We start from the raw sequence: 7,293 nt of genomic DNA, 5'->3' as shown, positions 1-7,293 counted from the left end.
TGGGTCCCGCCGCCTCGCCCGCGGCTGTCGGGAGCGCAGGGCTCTGCTGCAGGAGCCCGGGAGTTGCAAAACATCTCCTGGCTTTGCAGCGCGTTTAAATGTTTTTTTCCTTTCCCTTTTCCCTCCTACACTTGGAGTAGCTAATTGGGTAGGAAAACACGAACTGCAGGGGTGGGATTACTTCATGCTCTTGCAATGCTGTTTTGCTGTTCGATTTCAGTCCTCTCAGTGAATAGAGCCTGCCTGGCGGTGCTGCCCTGGAGCGCTGCTCTGCCGCCAGCGCCTTTTTTCCTTAGCAGGTTTTCACTTTAAACGATTTCGTTGTCTCTGTTGCTGCCTTGGTTTCGGAGGATATTTGCCCTTTTGAACAGCGGGTCCCGCAGTAATCCCGCTCCATGGCGTGTGCCCAGAGGCTTCCTCGTCTGGCAGGTTCATTCCTGCACCGGGGCTTTTCTCCTTTAGTTTCGAGGTTTCCGTAGAATATGTGATTTCCAGGGAAGTGGCGATGCTGGCAGCGGGCTGTTTACCTCCCACCCTGCTGGCTGGTGTCCTGGCTCCTGCAGCCATGGATTGTCACCGTGTGGAGCAGCCTCGATTTTTCTCCTCTGTTGGTGAAAGCTGGATTTCTTCAGGTTTGTCTGAGAATGGGGGAACAGGGAAATTTCTCGTGCAGGTGACATTGAAGTTCAGCCAACCAAACCAGCAGAAATTGCTTCCCTGAGAATACAGTATGTGCAGATGTGCTCCCTGAACAGTTTATTCTTGAATATGAGCAACAAGTTGTGTGTGTTTTATAGAAATAAATACAGAGCAGGCAAGTGCTGGGCATTGATTCCTGAGGCCTGGAGTCAGCAGGATGCTTCAATGTGGGGATGAGCAAGTTGGAGTTGGTCCTTGGGTTGGCTGGGTGCGCATTTACACCAGTGAAACATCTGCAAGTGAAGGACCAGTTTGTGTTTGTCTCATGCTCAGCTTTCCTGTGTATTCCCCTCCACAAGGGGATGGTGCAGTGTGGTGCTCAGGAACTCGCTTTTCCTTGTTACCTTCTTCCTAAGGGCGCTGTTTTTGCTCTCAGCTGCCAATTCCAGCAGTGAAATAAGGAGGGGGCAATTTATCTTCCTTCTTTATCATAAATATTTTACCTCTAAAACAGCAACCTCAAAAATATTTAAACCCAGGGAAATTTGCTTTGTGCTTCTTAAGCCTGGACTGTCTCCAATGGTATCATGCTCTGGGGTTGGCTGTTCTGCTTTATTTCCCTGAACTCCCATGTGGTCCCTGGAAATTATCCTGCCTTTTGAGAAGTTCAGAACTTGCTGAATAATGGTGTTTTCTTCCCTGAAATAGAGGTGGGAAATTTCCTATTCCAGCATGTCCCTGAGTACCTGAAAGTTGACTTTTACAGCTTTCACCTCAGCAAAGCTGGGCTTCACTGATAAATCTTTTTTAAAGTGACTTATCAGCATTTCATAACTTTAGATGAGACATTTCTCATAATAGTTGGATTAATTAATTAGATTAGTAGAGATCTTCCTGCTCCCCTTCTTCTAAGTGAAAAACCACATCTGTTTTTATGCTGACAACAGTTGTTTAAATGATTTCCAGCCCAGGGAACCTACAGTTCATTCCTGTTTGCACCCTGGAGCTGTGTCAGTCTCACATGGTCTTTCCCAGTGCAGGGAAGGCAAATGCCATTGGTGAGTTTGTTCCTCAGTGTTGTATTAAACACATTTACAACAATACTTATACATTACAGTAACATATTATAACAGTATACACAATACAACAATACTTCTATATTACAGCAATACATTATAACTTATACATTATAACAGTTACATTACTAACAACATCTATCTCCTCTAGTCAAGGCAGTCATAACTCGAAGTAAATACCTCAAATGTCCCAAACCAAATCCCTCAAATGTCCCATAATTATTACTTGTTGGTGGCTCACCTATTCCCAGGTGTCTTGATTGAGATAATCAGGTCTAGACCTCCTTGTGGCTTCCACCTGCCACTCTCAGCTTCACCAATGCCGCCTCCCCCACTCCGTCCCAGTGGGTCACAGTAGCCCTAAACACTTTACACTAATACTTATACATAACAGTAAACAATACAACAATACTTCTATATTACAGCAATACATTACAACAGCAGAGTCCAGCCCCTCCAGGGGCTTTTCCCAATGCATGTCCATCCCCTCCACCAATGAAGGATATTGCTGCCAGACTGCCACAGAGCCCTGGCACGTCCAAAGCTTCTCAACCCTCTCCTGGGGTCTACCCTCCTGGGGTCCATCCCCCTCAGGGGAACTCAACACCTTCTCCAAGGTCTTCTGATAACAACAGAGTCCATCTCCTCCCAGGTCTTCTTCTGGTCTTTCTCTCCTGGGGTCTTGGGATCCTTCTCTTTTCTACTGGGGTTCCTGGTCTTTGCAGCAGCCTTCTCCTGGCTCTTCTTGCAGTCTTCATCTGGCTCTTGCTCTGACTCTTTGGCTGACTCCACCCTTTTATGCTCCTTGTTCTTAATTGCTTACAGGTGTATATGCCACTTGTTCTTAACTGGCCCCAGCTGCAACTCATTGGGGAATACTGTGCCCCCTTCCCATTCTCCCTACACCCCAGAGAGCCAGAGCCCTGCAGAGGAAGCGATGTCACCTGGGTGTCTCATTCTGGAGAGCAGCCTCACTGGGATGAGGCATCTCCATCCATTCTTGTGCAGTACCAGGAGCTATCCCAACTTTCTCCACTGACACCTGCTTAGATGTTTGTGGGCAGCTTGGGGTGTTCATTGGAAGAGAACACAGTGCCAGCGTCCTGTGTGCTCCTCCAGGACGGTTAGAGCAGTGGTCAGAGAAGGGTCAGATGTTCTCTCCAGCATGAGGTCATTATGGCAATGGGAATGCCAATTACCTCCCACGAGTCATAACTCAAGAGCAAACACTCTTCTTGTCATCTCTAAAGTAAGAGGGCACATGATCACCATTTGCACAGAGCTCAGCTGCAGAAATTCCCATCCTTGCCATCCATGTGCAGCAGTGCTGGCACTGGGAATGGCACAGGAGCAGGGCTGGGGCAGAGCCTGTGTGTCTGGAGCCCGCAGCAGAGTGCCTGGGGAGTCCCAGGCTGTGTCTGGAGACAGCTACAGAGGATGGCACTGAGCCAGTGTAGCCAAGTGCCCTGTGTGTCCTGGCACTGGGAGCTGGCAAGGATGGGGGGACAGCCTTGGGGCACTGCTGGCAGGGCCTGGCTGCTCTCAGGTGCAGCAGTGCTGAGGCAGCTGTTCCCTGTGGGGCTGTTTCTGTCCCAAAAGGAGAAATGTGTGGTGGCAGCTTTCCCAGCACCAGGATGGCGGCGAGGGCCAGAGCTGTGCTCAGCTTGGTGTGGAGTTTCTGCTGCTTGCAGCCTGCATCCTCTCCAGGCTGGGCTTGCACTCCCCTCCCAGCTTGCTTCAGGTTTCTCCCAGCTCTAAAGTTGAGATGTTAAACGACATCTTTGTGGTGAGCTGTGGCAGGTGAGGGATGCTGTGTCCTGCTGAGGCTCTCTGGAATGCCACAGCCTGTTTGCTGCAGCCCTAAGGCAGGAAGGGACGAGTGCCAACCCCTGTGGCTCCTGGCCCTGGGCAGCCCCATGATCCTGTACTGCATGCCAGTCCTGCTCAGCTGCAGGACTCTCACTCACCTGTGAGACACTTGACCTGGGTCTCATTGGGCCAGAATGAGAGCATGGGGATCAAATCCTGCCTTGGTTGGCACTGCTTGGGTTTTTTTGGGGATGCAAAAAGGTACGAGGAACGACCACAGGGCTGGAGGATGGACACAGCAGGGGGACAGCAGTGCCATTTCAGTGGCACTGAATTGTCCTGGGCAGAGTTATGGGTGGGCTGGATGCTGTTGCTCTGGTGGAATGAGTTACTGTGGTCTCTGCTCCCCTTCAGCTGCTGGGTGGGAGAGAGGATCTTGCGTGGCTCGGCCCCTCAGGCTCCTGTGCAGTGTTGGCAGTGTGTCTGGGAGCTCTGCTGCCACCCCAGTGCTTTCACACCTCATGTTTGCACTCATGCTTTGCTCAGCCACGTGTTGTCCTAAGGACAGAGGGACAGGATGTTGCTGGCTGGGATCCCCTCATGGGTGACCTCTCTCCAGGATGGTGCCCAAAGGGAAGCCAATACAAGAGCACAGGTAGTTTTTTTTTTCTTTGGGAGTGAGGGTCCTCTCTGCTGAGACCTGCACAAGCAGGGGAGGTTGTACCACCACAAGTCTCCTTGGGTCCCCTTCAGAGCAGTGGCTGCTGTTTGGTGGCTGTAGTGGCACTGCCGAGTCACCCGCTGGTGCTGGCAGCCCTGGCCAAGCAGGGCTGGCACAGCTGGCTCTAGGTGGAGTGTTTGCACCGGGGAGCCCAGGCTTTCAGCAGCTTTAATAGCAAGTTACTTTTTGTGATAAATTGATGGCTTCATTTTTTGACCTTTCAAAGCTTTTCATGCATTAGCTACATGTAGGAAATGTAATTTTCCATGCTGAGAAACCAGCTCTGAAGCAGAATGACTGATGTGATTTTTTTTTGGATGTCTGGCAGATCAAATTTAGTGTGAAACAAGGCTCGGGTCCTGGGCTGAGCTCCTCTGCCTCAGAGATTTGGTGCCTGCATGACAGGGAGTTAAAAAGTGAAGCAGGGAGAATTTGGTAGAATTGTTTTCTTTTGATGGCTTGGAAGCTCCTGGAGATACACCGAAGTACAAGGGCTTCCCGACTTATACAGGGATTTCAGTGACTTAAAAGTAAGGGGAAAAAGAAATGCTAAAACGAGGGAGGCTGAGAACTGCTTGGTCTTCTGCAGGGCTCCTGTGATGCTGTTCCCACTGGTGGTGGCAATGGGGTCTGATCCTGCTGTGCTGAGCAGCGTTCTGGCAGCTCCAGTGCTGCTCTGTGTGCATTGAGGCCTCTGAGCTGCCATCTCCCCCCTTGCTGCTGTTCTAGCTTGCCAGGGCTGTAGTGCTGGGTTGTCCCTGTTCTGGGAGCTTTGGGATTAGCATTTATAAGCCTTCTTCCAAAAGAGAGGCAGAAACCTACTTGTCTCAAGAACTTGCCCATTTTCCCCATGGTTATAGAATGTTCGGGTGAATGTTCTTTGTGTGCCTGCACGTTACCCCGGTGCCAGTATCCAGCCTGGTTCTGGGCGTGTCTGACCAGTGTAACACCCAGTTTTGGTTGTGTTTCTTTACAGGAGGCACCTGGGGACATCACCTGGAGGTGCCTGTGCCCATGTCTGCAGCACAGAGCTGGCAGAAGGTGACTCTGCCTCTCAGAGCACCGCGAGTGGCACCGTGAGAGCTCCCGTCAGCCTGCAAGTGGTCAGAGTGGGGCAGGGCAGCTGCCTGTCTTGCTTTTAGTATTTCATGGAGTGCTAAGAATGTGTGAGCTGCATAAGAGAGCCCAGAAGTCCCTGGGATGTGAGCGCAGGTGAAGCTGCCCCCTGCCATACAGTGCCGTGCTGGCTCCGTGGGAACAGAGCGGTTGCCCTCTGGCTGTGATTGAGCTCCTTAGATCGAATCTCTGCTGTTTTGCTGCACAAACATCCCTTTCTAGCAGTGCAGAGGGGTAAGTGGACTAATCCTTTCTTTAAATGCATTTAACCTGTGTGTGAGCCTTGGCTGGGAGCTGTAAAGCACATGGCCACAGACCCTGTCACCTCTCAGCACTCCTGGTGCAGCCCTGCAAGGCCAGGGGGGCTGAGCTGCTGCACTCCAGACAAGCCTGTGGGGACCTCAAAGAGCATCGTCTCCTTTTGTGCTGGGCTTTTCCTTATCTTTGAGATGAGGAGAAGTGATTTCCCAGCCCTCCTCAAAAGCAGAGCTGTAGGAGCTTGTTAATTAGTGATTAGCAAGTGCCCTGAGGCTTTTGGCTACAGGGCAGGGGGAAAGGCAGGCTGGGGGATGGGGCTGTTATGTGGCAGCGCTATCTTGAGGTCTTGTTGTCCCTGCTGTTCCAAGTGAAGGGGAAGTCTCGGCTTGGCCTTGGGGAGGGAGCTGTGTGGTGCCTGAGGTGCTGAAGCTCAGCCCCGTGAGCTGGTGGTCTGTGGCAGGGTGGGTTAAATCAGGCCTGGCTGCAGGTGATCCTGAGTGAGAAGTGTTTAAGCCCTCCCAATCTGCCTCCTGCTGGGATCCCAGCCGCTCCTGGAGCTGCAGGATCCTTGTCCCAGCCCCCAGGGCGGCAGGCAGGGGCTGTTCCCTCTGCTTTGGCCCCGAAACCTGACAGATCCCAGCTTCTCTTTCTCGGGCATGGGGAGAGATGCCCTTGCTGGGGCAGCCTGCTCTGAAGCTGGTACATGCTGAACGTCCCTGGCGCGTCTGTAGGTACACAAAGGATGGAGGGGAAAGCATAATTTGCAAAGGTGTCTCTTCATGGAAGTTCTTGGGAAGGATCCTTGTTGGTGTGCCCGTGCCTCGTGCAGGACATCAGACTGGCTCGAGGGCAGCTGGAGCTCTGTTTAATGGCTAATGCCTTGTAAGAGGGGAGGTGCGAGAGCTTTAAGGAGCTGCTGGTCAGCTCCACACGCAGGGAGGTTAATAACGGTGCTGTGGAATGTGTCCAGTCTGTGTGACCCTCACGGTGAGTTTGGATGCCCAGAGTTGCGCTCTTCATTCACAAAGAGAGATGAGAGGTGTAGGTTTGTGATGCAGGAGGAGCGAAGCTGCTGTGCGGGTCTGGCAGGGATCTGCCCGGGCTGGGCTGTAGCAGCTGGACCAGGTGCCTGCTTCGAAGAGGCCGGGAAGGCAGGGCTGCCCCCACGCCGGCCCTGCGCCTCGGGTTATTGTTCCTGGCTGCAGGGTGATGTTTCTCCATGCTCTCAATCCAGATTGAGTCCCAGGGAGCAGCCTCTGGATACGCGGGTGTTGGCCTGGGTTTCCTCCTATGCAAATGAGTTTATAGGAATGTACTAAGCTCCTTTACAAAACAGCTTGAGCGCTAATGAAAGACATCACTGTGTAAGGGAGAAATATTGTTAGCCCATTACTACCATCGTTAACGAGGTCACAGCATTGCCTTGCAACAAAATTAGTTTGTTTTGCTCTAATCAGTTTTAGTAGCTAGAGTGCTCAATAATTACTCATGTCCGTGTGAATGGGATGGGACAGCATGACTAGAGCTGCTGGCAGACTGCTCTGACTCTGAAATGAATTGTGCAGATGATTTTTGAGAGGGCATCTTTCCAGCTGCACAGTGCCCCTGGAGTGATGCTGGCAGAGCCCAGCTTCAGCCAGGAACAGTCATGGTCCATAGCATGGCTCCTGTGGA

At 51.8% G+C, this 7,293-nt stretch overlaps 1 protein-coding gene across 1 annotated transcript in view; it reads right to left on the bottom strand.

The window, feature by feature from the left end:
• The window catches only part of TEDC2 (tubulin epsilon and delta complex 2), a 32,087-nt gene that overhangs the window by 24,216 nt on the left and 578 nt on the right, over positions 1-7,293 (bottom strand). The window lies entirely within an intron of this gene.

The sequence above is a fragment of the Geospiza fortis genome, unplaced genomic scaffold, assembly GCF_000277835.1.
Source record: "Geospiza fortis unplaced genomic scaffold, GeoFor_1.0 scaffold114, whole genome shotgun sequence".
In the NCBI taxonomy this organism is placed as follows: domain Eukaryota; kingdom Metazoa; phylum Chordata; class Aves; order Passeriformes; family Thraupidae; genus Geospiza; species Geospiza fortis.
The sequence above is the reverse complement of the archived record's forward strand: the minus strand, read 5'-3'. Positions and strand labels throughout refer to the sequence as shown.